The 23,451-nt window shown below is 35.4% G+C and overlaps 1 pseudogene; it reads right to left on the bottom strand.

Moving 5' to 3' along the window:
* Nucleotides 1-1,079: 1,079 nt before the first annotated feature.
* LOC138818387 (tripartite motif-containing protein 43 pseudogene) lies at nucleotides 1,080-18,403 on the bottom strand (annotated as a pseudogene).
* Nucleotides 18,404-23,451: the final 5,048 nt, after the last annotated feature.

The following is a 23,451-nucleotide window of genomic DNA, read 5'->3' as shown; positions in this document are numbered from 1 at the left end:
CCCTTCCTATACTCTTCTTAATTTTGTAGGATACACAATGGATTCTTGACTGCATTCTTCCCATCTTTCCTTTTCACTTATCCACTGCTTTGCCCTGACACTTCCCATTTGAATACCTGCCTCTGGGTGGTGAACTATAATTTCACCTTTCTGAGGAATTACACTATAGTTTTCCACACAGAAATATAGTTTTATTTATTTAAATTCTTTCCTGGTTGCACACAAACACATAAACTCATTACCCTGGACATAATTACAAGTGAATAGATTATTTGGTACCTGGCTTTAAAAATTTAGAAACATTATTAGATTTCATCGTTACTTAGTGACCAAAGGAAAACATTAAAAAATGAATGAATTCATTAGTAACTTCCTTATAGTTTTCCTACTCCTTCACTCATCTCACTTTTCTAAGCTTCTTACCTACCAATAATGGTGCACACCCATAATATTCAGGCAGCAGGAGGCTGAAGCAGCAGGATCAGCAATGCTTCCACAGACTCTAGGGCTGTGAACTGGGTTTCTTCTTTCTACACTTTTTCCTTCTGTGTATATTCTGATGCCCAGTAAGATGTGAGCTCTGGGTGACACATAGGGGTTCTCCCAGTATGAGTTCTCTGATGTTCAATGAGATGAGAGCTCTTGTGGAATGCTTTTAGACAGTTCTGATATGGGTAGGCTTTGGCTTCAGTGTGAGTACTCAGGTGCTGCAAGAGGGCTGAGCAGACATTGAAAGTCTTCTCACACTCCCACACTCAAATGTTCTGTCCACCATGAAATCTGGTGTTATTTAAGGGAGGAGATCTGTACAAACACCTTCCTACAGTTCTGATATACATTGGCGCTTTCTCCAGTGTGGATCTAACTTTGAGATGATTTCAAAAGATGAGTTAATATTTTGCTTGCACAATGTCCACAAGTTCACGAAGTCCATTCTGGTAGGACCAGGTTATGAATCTTTAGTGTGGGTCATTTTATGGACTGAAAACTACCTTGGGTTCCGGAACATTTGACTCTCTTCGTTGCATCGTCAAAGTTGGCTCACATAGTGAACCCTTCTAAAGAAGAATCTGCTGCTCTCAATGGTGAAATGCTTTTCTTAAAACCACTGTTTCCCTTGCTTCCTTCAGAGCCCTTTTGGAGTCTGCTGCTCTCAATGGTGAAATGCTTTTCTTAAAACCACTGTTTCCCTTGCTTCCTTCAGAGCCCTTTTGGTGAATGTTCACAGGGGACCTGCTTGCCACAGAACCGCTGCTCTCCTTGACTCTGCCCACTTCACAGTCCTTCTGGTAGAAGTTTTACATGTGAACCACGAATTATGTTTTAACTCTCAAGCTACGTTTGCTCACGAACGTTCTAGAAGGAATGTCTGGGCTCCAGCCTCCATCTTCAGCACAGAGGGCATGAACCTGAGCATTCCCGGGACTAAGCCACTTCTTGGTTCAGGGTAAGAACTTCCACCACGTTATTTTTCATCAATGGATTCATGGCAGGAAGAAAATCCAGTTGAAGTACTCCTATAGCCCCAGTTCATTCTAGAAAGGAGTCTTGAAGAATTTCTCTCTCCACTGGTCAGCAGTCTTTTGCTTTCTGTAATGGAGATATCAGATCTGCTTTGGAAAGATAGAGTTCCACTGAGACCAGCTTTCTGTAGTTTCCCAGTGTCACTTTCCTGTACAAGGAATTCTCTGGAGGCTCAGCAGGCCCTGCTCCTCCAGAGTGAAAGTCAGTGCTGTTTCTTCAAAGTTCACTGGTTCATGTGACCAGGATACATTAGTCTATAAGACCATATTTATGTTCTCTTCTACATCACTTTCATGAGTGAGCAGAGTTCAGGCTCAGGCTGTTGGCACCAGTGGACCCATGATTGGGAATTACACTCTTGGAGTTCTCCCCTGAATCAACTCTATTTCAGTTAATACTTTTGTATGTAATTCTATACCACCCAACAAATTTACTTACAAATTTATACATAAAATCTAGCTTTCAAATGTATGTGAAAGCATGCAACATTTGTCACTATGGCCTAGCTTCACATAATGTAATATTTTCCCCAGGTCTTTCCATTTCTTGACAAATGGTACTTAATAGCAGTATAAATAGTTATAAATTCAAATCCCATGTTATTCATTTTGCCATTTAAATGTCTTCCATTACCTTATTTCCTTTGAATTCTACACACAACTACAAGCATTTGTTTTACTGTTAACTTGATCCTGTATTTATTTTTCCTTTCTTTTTTCCTTCTTTCCTTGTTTCCTTGTTTCTTTCTTTCTTTCTTTCTTTCTTTCTTTCTTTCTTTCTTTCTTTCTTTCTTTCTTTCTTTCTTTCTTTCTTTCTTTCTTTCTTCTTTTATTGTGAAAATACTGTACGGAGGGGTTACACTTACATGTGCAGTGCAAGGGAATGAGTACATTTCTTATCAAGCATTGTTGCCTCCTCCTTTGTTGCCCCTTCCCAACCCTTCCCATCCCCACCATTCCTTTCTTTTTATAAATTGATTTTCCACTTATTTTGGTGGTTCACTTCAAATAGCAGCCTCTGTGTAGTTGCAATTGACTTTCAATCAATTACATTATTTTTCATTTGATTCAAATTTTTCAGAAATAAAAACACATCTCTACTCACAGGATATGTGCTAAATTTCATTCAATCACATATGTCCTTGTCATAGGTAAGCTTGAACCAAAAAGTTGGCAATAATGCACAATAAATACTGGATGTATATTGTGATTAAATCAAACCAGTACTTGTATTTTACAGAAGAGCTCAATTCTAAAGCACTCAATTGGTTGGAAACTTAACTAAAAATAATGATAGTACTTAAGAATATTAGCCTATTTCTATTCTGCTTTGAAAGAGAAATGTGTTTGTATTACTATTCATTCACCATGCGTCTAAATCTGAAATTTTATAGGAAATGATATATTTCAAAATATATTAAAATTTTATTTTTAAAGTAGAGAAACTATATATTATCAGGTCTAAAAGCATAAAGTGGATTAATATTAAAAAATAAATGGCCAATGAAGAAAGAATTTGTGACTTAAACTCGGTTTAGATTCATTTGCCTCTTGTGGGTAATAGTGTCGTACACATTGAAAATTCAGATTTTTAGAAAAGGCCTGTTTTGCCTTCAGACTTGCCTTATTGAACCACCATTTACATCTCTGATGATAGTTGTTTAGAACAAGTATGAAGTCAGATCAAATGGTGGAACCAATAATTAATTAATCAATGTTGATTTAAAAATATTAGTTGGCTTTGATTTTCCTTATATTTTGTCTTTTGGTCTGCACTATCTTTGTTAATATATCTTTTCTCCTGGCCAGTTTGAAAGGGTAATTTTTTCATCATACTAGTACAGATTAATACAGAATTACTCTTTTCATTCAGCTTTTTTTGGTATGGTGTTATATTGGTCATTAGTTTGGGATAATTAACAATTTAAACCTTTGGATAATTATTTGTGTGGAAAAACATAATCATACTTTTCACCATTCGTAATAATTCAGCTTTATTTTTGTCTCTTTTATATTTATTTCTTTAGTTTGCCTGTTCAGTTCATTATTCCAAAGTTTGTTGTATCATTCTCTTATATTTAATGTCTCATTTTTTTCTTGGTAGCTTGAATATCTCACAAGTATCCATGCTCTAATTTTTCTCCATTTCCTCATGTGCCTGTACTTTTTGATCGAGTTTTAGACAAAGTTTATTTTATAGTCAACAAACCCATACCCACACATACACAAACTAAACTTCTTAAGTATTACTACACCTTAACCAAGGTTGTCTTACTTCCATACTAACAATTAACATTCTCAAAATTTACTAATAAACAAAACTAAAGGATTTGGTTTAGTCCCTAAGTAGTTCACTCTTCAGAGAGATGTTGCTTCAATATTTAACCTCTCATTTTCTCACCTTCTAGAAACTCACGTCACCTTGACTTTTCATATTTTGTGTCTTCTCTAACCCTCATTTCTTTACTCCCCTGGATTTTCATTTGATGGTCTTTCACTGCACCACAAACCTTTCCTAGTCAGCACTTGTTCTCCTTTCCATAATACTCTTATTCACATTTCTGGACACAACCACTGTACAAACTCTCCTACCCCAATTTTCAGACTTGAATTCCAACAGTGTAACATCTATGTATCTATGCATGTACGTATCTATCTATCATCTGTATATTATTTCAGAATACTTACAGTTACACAAAAGATACTCTATAGAAACTCTTCTTTCTTACACTCAAATTTTCAAATAATTAATTAACTTCATTTTTATAATGAATCCTCAGTGAAGTATTTATGAATTCTTTTCCTTAAATTTCCTAATTAGCCTTGTCCAAAATGAGCCTACCAAAATCTTGCCTGGTATTCAACAACTACATTTTATATTTTAGAATCTGGGACTAGATGTTCAGACGTAAGCTAACATACATGTTGAAATAATTTCTAGCTAAAGAAAGTCTACAGGATAATTTTCTTTTTTTCTAATCTTCCTTTGGACTACTACTGGTTGCTACTATTTTATGGGGTTTTTTGAATAAATATTACATTATTTCAATTAAGTAATTGTGAATAGTATTTCTTTTCATTGCACAGAAATGAGACAAGCAAATAAAATGTCTTAAATAATAAAGATATTTTGTTGAGAATTTATCTCTGCTCTCAAAACCAATATATGTATTATTATAAACATTGTTACATAATTTTGCAGCTACTGACTCTAGACTAATATACTTAAATTACAAGCTTATCCTTTAGTAATATTGAAGCAATGTATAATATGTACATTTGCTGGTGTGACAGAAGCTAGAACACTTTTAAACAAATTTAGGGTGAAACAAGTTGAAGGTGACCAGAGTAGGAGTAATGTAGTAATATACAAGATGCTCAGACTAAGTAAAATTTCTGCTTGTATTGATGGGGACAGCTAGATTATCTTTTCCAATACTATTTCAGCATTCTGTGCTCAAATATTAAGCAATAACTTCTAGCTGTTGGTTGAAATATAAATTAGTTTCTCCTAAGAGAAATAATCTTTTAGTCTCTTTCTTTTAAATTTGGACTAGACATGCCAAAGACATATGAGCCCACACAATAACTTTAGAGTGAAAGATAGCTTCAGTACTTCAAAGTCATAGCCACATCCCTGCAGAGAATATTGAAGGAAAGCTTCTCATACAATTCAACTCACAACCATGGTGCACAAATACTAAACTGTGAGCTTGAGAATGTGGGAAGACTAGGATTTATTATCAATGTCCCTCAGGTAGGTAGCAGACCTTCCAATACAGAATAAATCTAGGAATAAGTGGAACCAAAGAAGAGAGGCAATGAATTTCCTTCCTTGTTTTTATTTTTAATGTGTTAATCATCTCCTTATTTCTCAAGGATAATATTTCTAACAGCAATAGACTCTATGTTCTAAAATGTGTTAGCAACTTTGGCGGGGGTTTGGGTGGGTAGTTGTGGAGGTGGGAGGGAAGGGATGGCAGGGGTAAAACAAATGAGGAGGCAACAATGCTCTGTAGGAAATATACTCACTACCTTGCTCATGTAATTGTAACCCCTCTGTACAGTATGTAAATAAAAAATATACAAAACTGAATAAAAAAGAAACAAAAATAAAATGTGTTAGCGTAATTTAATTAAGGTTTATAGACAGTGTATATTTTATAGACAGTGTATATCCTTTAATTTCCTTAAGTCTCAACTTTAAAAATCTCAGTTTGTATATTGTCATGTCCCTGAGCCGAGGAGATAGCTTATTGTTGATAGTACCTTGATAAAGTAAAATCAGTTAAAAATACTTCCAATTCTGATTTCAACAGGAATCTTTATAAGTGTAGTAACTAGTGTTCTGAAAGTAGGAAGAAATGGTGCACTATTGAAATGGATTTTGGGAGAAAAGACTAAATGGCTTTTCTCTCATGGTATACATATCATATTACATGATATATAACAATATAGTAAAAGTACTGCACATTTTAAATATACATGCAAAAATGTGAACAACGCTATAGAGATGACAATTTTGGCAAAAAACCAAAGGTAATTCACAAGATCTGAAGGAAATAGCATCCCCAGCATTCCTAGAATGGCATGATGAAGATATCTCAATGGGGGTATGGGTTGTGAACAGTTTTATTAGCCTTCTTTGGAGCGTTAATTAGCTGGAGATCTAAATCAAAATTGACAGCTAGCAGAATCTTTTTCTCTTGAGTTAAAGTCAAACTAATTAAATTCCAGAAGGAAAACATTTTCCTTCTAGCATCCTTGATCTGTCATCCTTGTATAGTGTAAAAAAAGAGTACTATGGCCTGACAATAATGTAATCAGCTGCTAGACTTTCACTACTTATGTGTTCAGATAAATATAAAATAGACCATTAATACTGTTAAAGATTATGCTTAAAATAATGCATGCACAAATCACAAATCTTTTTTAAAATATCAGTATGAAAGATGAGTCCTATTACTGTCAGTCAATATCTAAGAAATATAGCAAATATTTGATAAAATATTTTCAATTTTATGTATTTCATAAATTGACACAATTCATTAAGTGAAAACCATATATTCTCAACTACATACCTTGCTGTGTCTTTATTATTAAAAAAAAAAAAAGAACTGTGTTATTTAACCTTTGGAGCCACAGAAGTTCAACTGTAAGGTTACAAGCCACTATTTTGCTGTGAGATTCAGTTGGTAATCATTTCCTTCCTACATTCACATTTTCTTTTGGTCAGATTGCCTATGTCTTTATGGGATTGTAGTTTATGTAGTATTCCACAGGAACAGGGTACTGTTTGTCATACGTGGCAAAATACTATATCAATAACAAAAATGTAGTTTTCTATAGTTTATCTTATTCTGTACATACATTTTCCTTGTTGTAAATGTTAATGATATTTATTTTTAGATTTTTTTATTATTTCATCAAGATATACCTATAATTATTTACTTTGTTTTTCTTGTTTGGTGGACTAGTGAATTCCTTTAATCACTGGATATTTACTTTTTAATCAAATTTCTAATAAGATATTGACTTCTCTTTTTTTATATTGTCCATACTATTGTTTATGTTACTCTATTACACAAGCATTGGTCATCTTATGATGTCTCATTACTCACTGATACATGAGTCATTTTATTTCATTTTCTCTTTACATAGTTCATGTTGGATGGTACTATGGCAATGTCAGTGAGGTCAACATTTGTTATTTCCTTAATTGACAATATGGCCAATAATTTTTTCAGTGAAATGATTACCTTTTCGTTGAATTTTATAACTACAAGTTTGATTCAGGTCTTTTTACTAAATTAACTTAACCAACGAAGTGAAGGACTACTATGATGAAAACTTTAAAAACCTGAAAAAGGAAATCAAAAGAGTACTTAGAACATGGAAAAACCTCCCTGCTCCTGGATTGGAAGGATCAACATCATGAAAATGGCAATACTTCCCAAGGCTATCTTCAAATTCAATGCCATACTTATCAATATTCCAACCTCATTCTTCAAGGAAATAGAAGAGGCAATCCAAAAATTCATAGGGTACAATGAAGGACCCCGAAAGCAAGAATGATCCTTAACAGAAAGAACAGTGCTGGAGGAATATCAATACCAAATTTTAAACTCTACTACAAAGCCATAGTAATAAAAACAGCTTGGTACTGGCACAAGAACAGACCTTAAGACCAATGGAATAGAACTGAAAACCCAGAAATGAACCCACATCCCTATAGCCATCTAATTTTCCACAAGGGAGCAAGAAAAGAAAATAGAATGGAAGAAAGCAGCCTCTTCAGTAAATGATGCTGGCAAAATTGGTTAACCCCCTTTAGAAAACTAAAGCTAGATCCTTATATACCACCCTGTACCAGACTCAACTCCAAATGGATCAAAGAACTCAGAGTCAAAGCAGGCACTCGGAAAACATTACAGGACAGAATAGGAGAAATCCTACCTCTCTTTGGCATAGGCCTATTATTTTTTTATTGTGAGAATACCATACAGAGGAGTTACAATTATAAGGGCAAGATAACGAGTACATTTCTTATCAAGCATTGTTCCCTCCTTTTTGTTTCCCCTTCCTATTCCTTCCCATATTCCACCCATCTCCCCCATCTGATCCTCCCCCCTCCCCCGACCAAAGTTGTTAAGTTTGTTTTTCCAAATAATGACTTGTACATCTCATTGTTGCAATGTGTCCACCTGTATCCCTACTTAAATGATTTGTTTTTGCCCTTCCCCTCCACAAATTATACCAACATCAAATTCAGTGAAAGCATGGGTTATAACATAGAGACCCAGAAACACAACAAATCAAGGAAAGGTTGGACAAATGGGATTGCATGAAATTGCAGAGCTTCTGCATGACCAAGGACATAGCTAGCAAGATCAATAGAAAGCCCACGGATTGGGAGAAGATCTTCACTAGCCATACAACAGACATGGAACTCATACCTAAAATATACCTGGAACTCAAAATATTAAATCCCCCAACAACAAATCCTCAAAGAAACAACTGCCCAATAAATAAATGGGCTAAAGACTTAAAGATAAACTTCTCTGAAGAGGAAAGAAGGATGGCCAATAGACACATGAAGAAATGCTCAACCTCCCTAGCCATAAAAGAAATGCAAATCGAAGCAACACTGAGATACCACCTCACCCCAGTTAGAATAGCTATACTTAAGAACTCTCATAACAACAGATGCTGAAGGGGACGTGGCCAGAATGGAACCCTACTGCACTATTGATAGGAATGTAAACTTGTTCAGCTACTTTCAAAGTACTATGGAGGTTCCTCGAAAGACTCCACATAGAGCTCCCCTATGACCCAGCAATCCCACTTATGGGTATTTCCCCAAATGATCACAAACAAGACCACACTAAAGCTACCAGCACAACTATGTTTATTGCAGCATTATTTACCATAGCTAAAATATGGAACCAAACCAGATACCCCTCAGTAGATGAATGGATCAAGAAAATGTGGTACATATACACAATGTATTCTATGCTTCTATCAGAAAGAATGACATTGCCCCATTTGTTAGGAAATGGAAATACTTAGAAAAACATATATTAAGTGATATAAGCCAGGTCCAAAGAAACCTAGGTCCCACGGTTTCCCTTATTTGAAATGTCTGAAACAAGCAGAAAAGATCAGATAGCTTAATGTTAGACAAAAGAAACCCCAAGATAAGGACTCAAGTGGTTTTTCTTTCTTCCTATTGTTTCTAACATATTTATAGGGTAATTTTTTTGTTGATTTGTTTGTCCTTCCCCCATGGTATAATCCCTATTTTCACTCTATTTGATGTTGGTATAATTTATGGAGAGGAAGGAAAAAAACAAACTCTTTTTTGTGGAGGGGGGAATGGTAATGAGCAGGGGGTAGAGAGTAGGGGGAAATGTAGTTGTGGAGATGTGAGGGAAAGGATGATAGAGGAAACACCAACAAAGGAGGAGGCAATAGTGCTTGATAAGAAATGTACTCATTACCTTGCTCATGTGATTGTAACCCCTTTGTACAGTATTTTCACGATAAAAATTTATTTTAAAACTTACATATGTAAACACACACACACAAACACACACACAAACACACACTCGGTAATATATGTTTAACTTCTTACTGGTTTGATTGTGTGCACCTTATATTCTTGATCACACAATATTGCATTTGTGCAACAGAGTTGCCTTCTTTGTAGTGACTTTATTATAGGTTATTTTTAATTATATGACCACAAAACTCATTTGAATAAAATGTAGTGAATTATACCATATTTGTAACAAACTAAAAAAACATACAACATACAGAGAATAGTTATTTGAATATGTAGAAAGCTTTGCTGATAATCTAAATCCATGATTAGATAGTAATCTATAACATTAAAGGATAGAAACATGATTTGAATAATCTGATTCAACATGCAACAAATTCCTTAAAATGTGAAGTATTTCATCTTAAGAAATGTGATTATATAAAGAAATTTTCAAAATAAATTTAAGATTTTTACTGCAATACTTTACCACTCTACCATTTAATATTTTTACTAATTGAAATTGAATGCCAGGTGCTGCTTGCACATGCCTGTAATTCTAGCTATCTCAGGAGGCTGAGATTTGAGAATAGAGTTTCAAAACCAGCCTTCGCAAGAAAGTCTATTATGATACTCTTATCTCGAAGGAACCATCAAAAAAGCCGGAAATGGAGCTGTGTCTCAAGTAGTAGAGCTCAGAGACAGAGCCCAGGCCCAGACTTCCAGCCCTAAGACATGTCAATAAATAAACATACAATAAACAAACAATAAATAAGAAAAAGAAAGAAAATAAATTGAAATGGAGCCATTCCTACATAGTCCAGTATTGTGTAGGTTTATAAAATTCTAACCTCAAAATTTCAACTCATTAATTAAAATACCAACTAGCCGTAACAAATGATTGCTTACAGAATTTAGAGAAGTAATATCAATTGTCAGCCTTTCTCATAAAAAATGCAAATTTATCCGTAAATATTTTGTCTAAATAAATTTTTACTTAAGTGTTACATGGGGGGAGCAGCCCCAGGGTTTGAACTCAGGACCTCATACTCTCTCTTGGCTTTTCCACTTGATACTGGTGGTCAAAGACTTAGGCCAAAACTCCACTTCCAGCTTTATACTGGTTAATTGGAGATAATCATCTTAAGGACTTTCCTACAAGGACTGGCTTCGAAATATCAGCTTCCTGATTAGCTAGATTTACAGATATGAGCCACAGGTAACTGGCTAAAAGTTGTAATTTATTGTGATTTTTTTAGTCTTATCATTAAGTCATTGGACAAAGGCATTGGCAGATAAAAAAGCAGCTTACAAACACAATATGCCTTGATCAGTGTTACCTCTTTCAACATTGTCACCAGTCTTTCTTCTACCATCCCCTTCTGTTTGGTAGGCTATACACTAGACTCTTGCCTGCATTTTCTTCCCCTTTTCCTCTTCATTTGTCTAGTCTTTCCCTTGACCCCACCACGCCACTTTTGATATCTGAATTTGTGTTTTTTTCACTATATTCCTCATGTTTTTTTTGTTGGTTGGATTTTTTTGTCACTCATGAGGCTTGTGAATGCATATATATATATATATATATATATATATATATATATATATATATATATATATATATATATATGTACATATACACACATATAGATGTTAATATAGAATATATAGTACATAAATATAAAAAAAAGATTTTGATAAAGATGAAAATAAAAATTTTTTTATTCCTTAAGTGTTCTTCATATCAATTTATCATCTCTTCCTATTTATACTAACTTAGTCCTAATTATCTCATACTTGTATGAATAGTAAAGCTCTTAATTGGTTCCTCTTGATCTGAGATCCTATTTACATGAATTTCTTTTAAAAAAGCTTTTGATATAGCTTTAATAGATAACACACTTTTTCTAATTAAAATAGCTTTGTGTTTGTTTTTTCAAAGTTCAAAAAGTGGACTTAAATTATATTCTCAAAATTATTCCTACTTTTTCTGATTAAAAAAATTGCAATGATTTTATTCCCAGAAGATTCCTCTGAGTAATGTATTATACATTTCTATGCTCAGAAAGTTTTGATGCACAACTGTGGCAGTCATTCTTCTCTAAAAATGCATGTCAATTTTCATCACTGTAACTAAGTCAATTCTAATCACTTAATTCAAATTGTTTATTAATCAATTTTTAAATTCAGCAATGTGTTAGACTCTCATCACTGAGAAATAACCTATGCAAAACCAGTTAAAGAAGGGAAGGCTATGTTGCTTTATGGTTCCGTTTTAGTTGATCTTGGCTGAGAGAAAATGGCCAAGACAAGGAAATAAGTAACACATTATGGTGATTTGTAAGCAGAGAGAGAACTCCTGAATAAGTGTGTTTCTCATTTTCCCTCCCTTGATTCTAAGTTCTTAGACTTGAGGATAGTACACAATCAGTATGTGTTTTTCCACTTTGCTAAACTTCTCTGGGAACTCAGTCCCCCATACACCTAGTTGTGTATGTTATTGCTCTCCTGCATATTTTTCAATCCAATCAAAGTGACAATATGACTTAACCATTTCATTTGAACACAGCAACCAAACACATCTCCTTATCCAAAAACGTTCCACTTTTGTCTCCAAAAGGTGTACATTCATCTTCTGACACTAGCATAAAAGGAGAGGTAACAGAATGCATTGCCTCTCTCCAAAATTCTTTGTAGCCTTGACTTCCAACATCATTCAAAATTCCAGGTTCAAAATGTCCACAGAGACTCAAAGAAAATTTTTAGCTGAGAGTTGCCATGAAAATAAAGCAAAATAGGGCTGGAAAGGTGGCTCAGTGGTAGAGTGTTTGCCTTGTATGCATGAGGCCCTGGGTTCAATTCCTCAGCACCACATAAGCAGAAAAAGATGGAATGGACACTGTGGCTCAAGTGGTAAAGTGATAGCTTGAAGTGAAATGCTGAGGGACTGTGCCCAAGTTCAGGCCCCATGACCAAAACAAAAAAAGGAAATAATTTTTTTAAAAAAAAAGCAAAACCAATTATATGCCAAGTATATAGACACATGCCTTTAATTAAAGCTACTCATAGTGAAGACAGGAGGATCACAATTCTAGGGAAGCCTGAGTAAAAGCACTAGACCCTATGTGAAAAACAAACTAGGATTGTCCAGTTTTAAGTGGTAGAGTGCTTACTAGGACAGTATGAAGCTTTGGTCCAAGAAAGAAGAAGAGGGGCAGAGAAGAAGAAGAAGAGGAACCAGAGAGGTAGAGTAAGAGGAAGGAAGAAGAGGAAGAGGAGGAAAAAGAAGTAGAGAAAGAGGAACAAGGAGGAGAAAGAAGAGAAAAGAAGAAGAAGAGGAAGAGGATGACAGAGAGGATGAGGAGCACCATACTTTCAATATATAATAACATGGTGTAAACATTCCTATTCCAAAAGAAAAGAATTGGAGAGCAAGGAAAAAATGGACCAGTAACTAAATTAATGGACAAATAATTTGACTTGAAATTTCTTAATCGAACAATGTGTAAACAGAGGAAAGGAGGTTAATAGCATTAGCACATGTAAAATCACTTATAAAATAGAAATGATATGTCATTTGATACTCACCAGAATGGGTAAAAGAAGATGTGCATTAGTAGGTTTGGCAAGGATGTAAAGAAATTGAAGCTCTCATACACTGTAAAATAGCACATTCATCTTGGAAATTAGTGTGTAAAAGTTCCTCACGAAGTTAGTTACAGAAACACCAAACAGCCTAGAAACTTTGTACAGCCTAGAAAGTTTGCCTATAGTTTTTATACACTTAAGTTCAAAACTTGTGCATCATCACAGCAATATTATCTATGACAGCCAAAGAATTGAAAAAAAATTTCAGGCTGACCAATAGGAAAACAGATCACAAAACATATTATACTCATGAAATAGCCCATTATCAAGTAAAAAAGAGAAATGGAGAATTGATATTAGTGGAAACACTGACAACAGGCTAGATAGAAAGAACTAGACACAAAATAACACATAAAATGATTTGATTTTCATGAAATTTTTGAATTATCAAAATGAGGCATAACATTAGTTTCTTTGGCGTTGGAAGTCTAAGGAGAATTCAGAATAGCTGCAGACAGGTATAAGATGTCCTTCTGAATGACGAATATTTGAGAATATTCCAAGGTGATAATGATCAAATATACTTTCAAAATACAAAGAATCCCTAAATTTTATAGAATTAATTTAACAAATATAACATTTTTCAATTACACATAAAATGATTTTTAAATGGAATAATAGATAATCTTTAACAAAAGTAAAAATAAATAAATGTTCTGGAATTTGGGAGTTGCACAGTCTCTCCTGCTAGGCATAAAATTAAAGTGTTCTACTATGAAAGTAGACATAGAATATAGCAAATTGGTGGAAAACAGGAGCAAGTAAAAAAAATCAATGCATATTCCACAAAATTAAGAAAAAATCAGAGAATAAGCAGTTGGGAGAGATGAGTGGAAATGTTAAAAAGGGATTAAAGTGATCAAGATGTATTGTATTCAAAAACTACTTTATTGAATTGCAACTCCTTTCTCCAACTATTCAAATAAAATATTTTAAAAACTAGCAAATAAAATAAATTAATTAAACAAAAATAAATAATGAATAGATAAATAAAATACAATAAAAAATAAACTATAGATCCATAACAATATATGCCACAAATTTATAACCCAAACAAGAATAAAGTAGTTTTGTTCTTGCTTCTAGATATATAAGGTAGAAAATTTTGACTACATCTAATTTATTGAGTTCTTTTGTCAATGGCATTAATTATGCCGGTAGTAAAAATAATCATGAAGTTCTGAAATGAACAATACAGTATCCAGGATATTACTAATTACTAATGCAAAGATATTATTGCAGAAAGATGGAATAGTATATGTTTGTATGATTAGATAAAATATCAAAATGATGTCAGAATGTATCATAGATTTCACAGAAATAAACAATAGAAATTTAAATGTATAAGCCAGGGAAATACAGCATGATTACAGCAAGTAATTTATCTTTTTTCTCGGAAATGAGAGAAAAATAAAAACAACAGTGCACAGTACAACAGTCAAATGTGGTCAAAGTCACAAACACTACTTTTAATCCTATAATAGGAAGGTGAGGTCACCCTAAAAAATCACGTGTGGGAAGGTAAAGACTGCACTGAATTCTTTATACTCACATTTATACAGTGAAACATGACCACACAAACATTCTTCTAATAAACTCAGCACCACCTTATGTTTATTAACACCTGCCTATGGTTTTCTAAATTGAAAAACTGGACCAACATCATTGCATTGTTATTAACATTTAGAGTTAAGTAAATTGGTTAGCAGAGTTTAAGCAAATGGTATGAATTCAACAGTACAGTACCAGAACTGTATACAACATACCATTTTTTAATTTATTTTTGTAATATGATCTTGTGTTAATGCTTAGGCTTTCCTGGACTGAGATCTTCCTATTGAGACTTTGTATATAGCTGAGATGGCAGACATATGCTAACTTGACTAGCTATTGGATGGGATGTGATCATTGTTAGGTCTGCAGGAAGCCTACCCCCTACACCCATCTCCTTCACCAGCCTGAACCCAGTAATCACCTGACTGTCCATCACCTAACTGTGAGTCAGAAAAGGATCCTTGAATCTGAGGTTACTTTCTCCATGTCTATTTTCTATTGTGACTTATCCATTTTATTTTTTTTCCCCGAAACAGACCAGGAGCTTAAACTAAGGATCTATGCACTGTCCTTGAGTTTTATGTTGGAGCAAAAGGCTAATAAACACCATATATGACTAAGCTTATATTAAAATGAAATGGTAAATTAATATATATGATAAACTGATAAGAGAACCTACTAATGCTCATGTGTGTATGTGTGTGTGTGTGTGTGTGTGTGTTTGTGTGTGTGTGTGTGTTTTATAAGAGCACATTATTAATACTCTATTTGCTATAAACTTTAGAAAATTATCTAGGATATTATTTTTAGGGTAGTAAGTTCTATAGTATCGATGACATAAGCTTTCACCTTCCAGGATTTATTACTATGAATCAATCTTGAACCTTATCTGTTCTTGTTTGTTGAACCATGAGCTTTAAAAGCAAATTCTCCTATATCTGAATTTCCAACAGGGAAGTAGAAGTCTAACCCTACATTCATATCATTGAATCTCAAGTTAGTAGCTTTTGCCCATCAATAAGATAATTACAGAAGGGATGAACACACAACAATTAAATATATAGGGTGAAAGGGAAACAAAAAAGTAAGCATTTTTAACTCCATATGATAATGCCACAGGGGATCAAAGAACTACAATTAATTATCCAAAAAAGAGCCATCACACCTGCAAAGCATCCTGTTATATTGTTACAAGTGGTGGCTCTCAGTATGCCTAATATATAAATTAAGGTTTGCCATAGTTATGGTTTGGGTTTATTTATTTATTTTTTTTTTTTGGGTCCGGTAATGGGGCCTGAACTGTGGGCCTGGACGCTGTCCCTTGGCTCTTCAGCTCAAGGCTAGTGCTCTATCACTTGAGCCACAGCGCCACTTCTGGCTGTTTCTTTTTTCTTATGTGTTGCTGAGGAATCAAAACCCAGGGTCTCAGGCATGCAAGGCAAGCGCTCTACCACTGAGTCACCTTCGCAGCCCTGCTATAGTTATTATTATGAATCTCTCTGCTCATTTTTACCCCCCCAAAAGGATGACTTATTTCTTCTATTTAAAGACAGGCCTTCATCTTTAGTGTTCAACCATTTAGTCTCTTCTCCATTATTACCAGCTCTTTGTTTGAGTATACATTTTTCCCCCTTGTTTAGGAATTGGTACCGAAAGTTAAAGAATCCAATCTAATAGAAAGTGTAAAGACCCCTATGCTCTAGGAGAGAGGTGTTTGTTTTTTTTCCTCCCAGGATGGATAACAGGACCTATTAATAGAAAGGCTGCTCTAGAACTTTGTGTCACTGAAACTAGTACTGTATTTTTGTACTAGCTTTTCCTGGGGCTTTAACTTAGGGCATGAGCCTTGTTCTCGTGGGAATTTTTTTCTTGTACCATGTGAACACAACTCCACTTTGGTGGTTATTTGGAGATAAGAGTCACTTGGATTTATCTGTTTTTCCTGGCTATGTATTGCCACTCAGAACTCAGCCTGCTGATTAGCAAGGTTTACTGGTAAAACAACAGTGCCCACTGCATTCAATGTTGTTTTTTGTTGTTATTCTGGACTCCAACTGCTTTCAGGGTGAAAAGCCATCACTGGGGACTCAGTTTTGCATGGGTTTATTTTTATAACAATTTTAAAATATTTATTTGCTCTCTTGTTGCATTGTTGCTACTTTATCTTATCTTCATTTAATACTGGTTTTTACATTTTATAGTTACCACCATATTTCATGAAAAAATTTAAATTAGTACAGTATTAGTGGTTTGCTTCATTTGAGAAAGGTTCTCTGCCATAGAGTTCCCAACACATAGAGAGTCTCTTCACTTAAGACACCGGGATACCACTGGAATAAAGGGGCCTGACAGGAAATCAGAGAGAATCATTGGGGTATCTCCAGATAAGGGAACACTTAGCCACATTCCAAAAACTCAGACTGCCATGCTCAAGATCAAGAAACAAACCAACCCGGCCCAGAGGCTTCTCTACATATTGAGACAGCAATGGGAAGGTGGTAAAAAGGGTGTAAAGTGTGTTCTCTTTCACAAACAAAAGGAGGAAAATGTCCTCAGATTCACTGAGGTTGCTCCCTATGACAGAATCAGTAACAACTCCCAAGGCCCAGGTCGAAGACTCATCCACACTAACTTCCCAGTAATGTTTCCCAGAGCTGAAGACTTGGCATCCAAAAGCAGTGAAGTGGAGGGAGTCTTCAGAATTCAAAACCGCATATTGATGGTCATGTCTAACACTGCTCCCAGGACCTTGATTCCCCATAGTTTCATTGAAGGCAATCTCCACCCGGTACTGATTGAGCTTCTCTTTCATTCCAGGCATGGGAGGGGCACTGAGCTGTGGCCTCAGAGGAAGTGGCATGAAGACCAACACTGACACACAGCTTTCTAGGGTCAACTCTACACCCTGAAGCAGTTCCACATCTGGCTTCTGGTATGTTTCGATCAGCTCCTGAAACATATTCCTGAGCTGATGCTTCTTCTGAAGCATTTAGGTTTCCCTTTCTCTGAGTTGCTGTAACATGGCTCTTCCTTCATTGATCAGTAGCTGGGAATGATATCTTTCCTCCTCCTGGACAAAAAGCTGCAGCATTCTAAAAACATCCTTAGTCATGTCTCGGTAGAGGTTCACATAATAAATCCATTGGTTGGTGAGTCTCTTCTTCTCCTGTAAATTGTGCTGGTTTTCTTGAGTCTTTTCCCATACAGCATGCATCTGCTTTGAAATCATCTTCCTCTGCACATCAGCAGCCCTTTCTATAGAATGGTGTTTGTGAGCCCTGTGCTCCTGAGACATGGAGCAGCTCCTACAGAGCAGGGCCCTGTCTACCTCACAGAACATCTGCTTGGTCTCCCTGTGTGTCCCACACATGTATTCCTCAGAGCTCAGGAACTGCCTGAGTCTGGCTCTTCTGGCAATGGCCACCAGGCTCCTCAGAACCACGTTGGTTTTCAGGTTTGTCTGCTGGCAGGGTCCCTTGCATCCTGGGCACCTGGCTGGAGTCTCTTCCCAGCAAAGGAAGAGACAAGGTCGACAAAAACTGTGCCCGCACTCTAGGGTGACTGGCTCTATGAAAGTATTCATACAGATGCCACAGCTCAGTTCCTTCTGGAAGGCCTGGACAATGTCAGGATCCATCATTCCTAGAATCTAATGAGGTGCTGGTGACTCACCCCTAAAAGCCTAGCTACCCAAGAGATTGGGATATGAGGATCAAGCTTTGAAGCAGGCCTGGGCACCAAAGTCCCCCTGACACAGACTCTTATCTCCTATTTACCACTCCAAAATCACAAGTGGGCTGTGATTCAAGTGGTAAAGCACTAAACTTGTCCACAAAGTGACCTAGGGATAATGCCCAGTCTTGAGCACAAAGAGGCCCAGCAACACTGCCCTACCACTGGGTTCAATCCCCACAACCGACAAAACACCACCACCAACAACAACACCAAACCAAGGAAAGAAGAATTAAAAGAGGAGTAGATTCTCCCACTCTGATCCTCACCTGGAGTATCCAAGCTCCAAACAGCCTCCTCCTGCTGAGGGATCTTCAGCAATGCCTGAGTCTCAGACTTCCACTCTATTTATACTGAAAGAGGGTGGGCCCAGGAAAGGAAGTGTCTCTGATTGGTTGTTTAGGGAAGCTGATTTACATATCAATAGAAGTTGGAATTTACATCCTGACAACCCCACCTTTTACTTCCTCTTTCAATGACTTGCAATTTGGTTAGGTGATTTGGGTTAGGTGAAACTTAGGTTTGTCCAGGGTTGGAAAAGTTTATTGTGTTTGTTTTGTTTTGTTTTGTTTTGTTTTTTACTTCTGTGTATGCTTTATATTTGGACTATGAGTTTATTACTTTTCCACCGGACTGTAGGACACATTCGTGGCATCATCCATTGTATCTTGTGGGTCTTCATTAATTTGTAATTTGTCAGGCCTGATGCTGGGTTGGTACTTTACCACTTAAGCCATGTCCTCTTCTGTTTGCTTTTGCTTTTGGAATAGAAAATTGAGTTTATGCTTAGGTTCCCTGGACTGAGATCTTCTGATTCACACTTTGCACAAAGCTGAGAGGACAAGAATTATCTCTTGCTTGAGTTGTGATCAGGGTTAAGTCTGCCCACAGAGCAGCCCCTCCCAGCTTTCCCATCACCTGCTTTAATCAGACCAGTAATCACCTGACTGTCGATGATCACCTGACTGTGAGTCAACAAACATCCTAGGCTCCTAGGTCACTTCCTCCCAAGTCCATTTTCCATACAAATTCATCCTTCCGATGTTGTTGTTCTTGTTGTTTGTCTGTCAGTGCTGGACTTGAACTCAGGGTAGAAGATCTGTCCCTGAGCTCTTCTTCCACTCTATTTCTCTTATCTTTATTTTAAATATCATTTATGCCTTTTTATTATAAAATGATGTGGTATTCTGATATATAATTTAATAACTCCATTTCGTTTTTGAGAATGATCTAAAAATTATCATAGACATAAACATATATATATCTTATATACATTGGATTTCAAGAACACATTATTAATATTCAATTTGCAATAAGTTTTATCCTATCAGAATATTCTCTTTAGGGTTATAGGTTCTGTAGTATCCTTGGCATAACCTTTCCCATTTGTGGTTTTGTTACTATAATCAATCTTGTACCTTTCTTGGTGTTGATCCATTAGCTTTGAAAGCATAATCCCCTATCTGAATTGCCAGCAGCTAAATAGTAGCCTAACACTATGTTTGCATCATTGACTTTCAGGCATTGATTATCAAACAATCTTGTTAATTTTTCTTTTTAAAAAATTTTTGTCATTAGTGCTGCGGAACTCTGGGTCTGGTGCTTTCGCTCATCTCTTCAGCTCAAGGTGAGCCCTCTACCACTTGAGCCATAGCACCACTTCCAGTTTTCTAGTGGTTTATTGGAGATGAGTGTCTACGACTTTCCTGCCTGGGCCGGGTTTGAACCGAGATCCTCAGATCTGTTTCCTGAGTAGCTAGGATTACAGGGAGTGCACCACTGGAGCTGGCTAAGCATTATTTTTTATCTTCATATGATAATGACAGCAGGGATGATGGCACGATAATTGGGTACATAGAGTGAAAGACAGACACCAACAAAGAGCCATCACAACTGGACAGCAAACTGTTGTATTGATACAATTGTTGGCTATTGTTAATCTCTCAGTATGCCTAATGTATAAATTGAGCTTTGCCATTGTTATTATTAATCTCTTAGCCTGAGTTTATGTTCTCTTCATTTTTACCCTAAAACATTATGACTTATTTTTTCTAAATCCATTCCTTCATCTTTAGTGTTCAACCATTCACTTTCTTTCTTCTCCATTATTACCAGCAATTTCTCTAAGTATTCCAGTTCATTTTATTTTATTTTATTTTATTTTTAGGAATTAGTAATACAACTTAAAGAATCCAATCTAATAGAAAGTTTAAACACCCCAATGGTCTAGTATAGAGGTGTTTCTTTTTTTTTCTTCCCAGGATGGATAACAGGATCTAGTCATCAAAAGCCTGCTTTAGAACGTTGAGTCACCGAAACTAATACTGCTTTTTTGTTCTAGGATGTACCTGGGGCTTGAACTTAGGGCATGAGCAGTATTCGTGAGGGGTTTTTTTTGGTTGTTGTTTGCTTTGCTTTTTTTTTCTCCTACTACTTGGACCACAGCTCCACTTTGGTGGTTAAATGAAGATGAGTCTTTTGGACTTTCCTATATGAACTGGCTATGAACTGCCATCCTGCTCAGCCTGCTGAGTAGCAAGGATTACTGGGAAAACAAAAATGCCCACTGAATTAAATGGTTTTTGTTTTGTTTGGTTTGGTTTTTGCTGTTATTCTGAGATTCACCTTCTTTCATGGTGAAAAGCAATCACTGGGGACTCATTTTTGCATGGGTTTATTTTTATAGCAATTTTTAAATAGTTTTTTGCTCTCTTGTTGCATTGTTGCTACTTTATCTTATCTTCATTATTTTTTACATTTTATATTTTATTATATGTTACCTCCATATTTCATAACAAAATGGGATTACTGTGCAAAGAAATTCAAATTAGTACAGTATTAATGGTTTGCTTCATTTGAGGAAGGTTCTCTGCTACAGAGTTCCCAACATATAGAATCTTCACTAATAATGGTTTATCATTGGAGAAAAAGGGTCTGAGAGCAAATTGGAAATAGCCAATGGGATATCTCCAGAGAAGGGAACTCTTAAACACATTCCAAAAACTCACACTGCCATGGTCAAGATAAAGAAACACCACACCCTGGCCCAGTGACTCCTCTATATAATGAGTCAGCAATCGGCAGGTGGTAAAAAAAAAGTGTAAAGAAAGTTCCCTTTCACAAAAGGAGGAGTAAAAGGTCCTTTGATTCAGGGCAGTGGGCCTAGAAAAGGGTGTGTACCTGAGTTCTCATTTAGGGAGGTTGATTTACATATCATTTGGAGTTGGAATTTCCATCCTGGCAACCACACCTTTAACTTCCTCTTTCAAGGAAATGCCTCTTACAATTTTCTTAGACAGTGACAAGTGCTGTGTATTTTGGTTAGGTGCAGGTTAAATTTATACAGGATTGGAAAACCTTTTTTTTTCCTTACCTTTTTGTATCTTTTATTTTCGTACTATGCATTAAATACTTTTCCACCAGAATGTAGGTGACTTTGTATCTTGTGGTTTTGAAAATTAGCTGAGCTTACATTGTGGAGTTATTAGATTATCACCCAAGTTTTTTATTTGGAAATTGTCATGCCTCCTGCTTGTCAGGTGCTTCACCACTTGAGCCATTTCAATCTTTCTATTCTCATTGGCCTTCTAATCTCATAAAAAATACTGTATTCATTTTCTATTGGTAATGTAGTTCTCCAATTTTAATTTATGCAAGAATTCTGAACTGATTTCAAAAATGAAGGACATTTTAAAGTAATTCATTAAAATTTCATAAAAGCTATGAATATGGAGCTATATATAATTCATTACTTTTGTTTAATTTTTCACACCAGAGTTGTAGAGTATGCTCAAAGGTGATTTTTACACTAACCTTTTTCTTGTGGGAATTTTTTTAATTAAGAAAATACTTTAGAGACATTAATATTAGTTCAGCTATTTATTCTGCTTCATAAGGAATGTGATTTTAAGTTAATACACAGATCTAAGACAGATGATACATTTGGCATTTAAATCAATTTGTGTAATTACTTTTTTATTTAAATACTGAATACATGTTTCTGAATTTTCAATTTATTACCTGAGTCAAAGGTATATCATTACACCTGCAGAATCTAATCCACTTTACAAAGACTAAGTAACATACTAGTTTGAATTTTATTTTTTAGTTCAAAAATAATATTCAACATATATCATTTCAATAGGTTCCACTGAAAATTTATTAAGATATGCAATATCCATAGATATTTCATAATTCTATATTCTTATTTTTGGATTACATTTCTGTAATCCATGTGTCTTGTGTTAGACTTCCAATTGTTCATCTCACATCTCTGTTTGTTCCAGGATTTCAGCATTAATGTTTTCTTTTTTCCGTGGTTTTTATTATTTTTTCATCTCACTATCACCATTGTAACTTTTTAACATACAAAAAAGAAAATTCACTATTGCCCAACTCAGCATTCTTTACATTTTCAAAAATCCAAGTAATGCTAGTGACATACAACATACATCATGAAATGATTGATATAATGTATACAATAAAGTAATATCAAAATATTGCATAAAAATTAAGAATATGTAATGTCATAAAATTAAAATACACTATTATTAAACTGTGACATCAAACATTTTCCATTATTACTATAATATAGTAATATAAAACCATGCCATCACTCTCCAACTTGCTTTGTAAAGAATTTACACTTTGTCGAAACCTACACCTGAGCCCCTTTCCTGGTAATGAACGGACTGTTAAATGTCTCCAGAATTTGGGCCACCTCCCAGAAGCCACTGGTATGTTTGGCTCCTCCCCTCTCTCATCCCTTATAATTAGGCATGAGAGAATTCCAACTAGTCCTCATGCAACAAAGTAAGTTAGAGGACAAGAGCCCTGTTCCCCAGCTGGACGCCTCCAGGTATTCATGCAGAAATCATCTCAAAGTTGTCATTTGCCTCAGTCCTGCAGCCTTCATTGCCCTAGCCTGCAAGCTCATGTAGGTGCTTGAATAGC

The sequence above is a fragment of the Dipodomys merriami genome, unplaced genomic scaffold (assembly GCF_024711535.1).
Source record: "Dipodomys merriami isolate MVZ:Mamm:240054 unplaced genomic scaffold, mDipMer1.0.p SCAF_75, whole genome shotgun sequence".
Taxonomy (NCBI): Eukaryota; Metazoa; Chordata; class Mammalia; order Rodentia; family Heteromyidae; genus Dipodomys; species Dipodomys merriami.
Note: the sequence above shows the minus strand (reverse complement) of the source record. Positions and strands in the feature narration are given on the sequence as shown.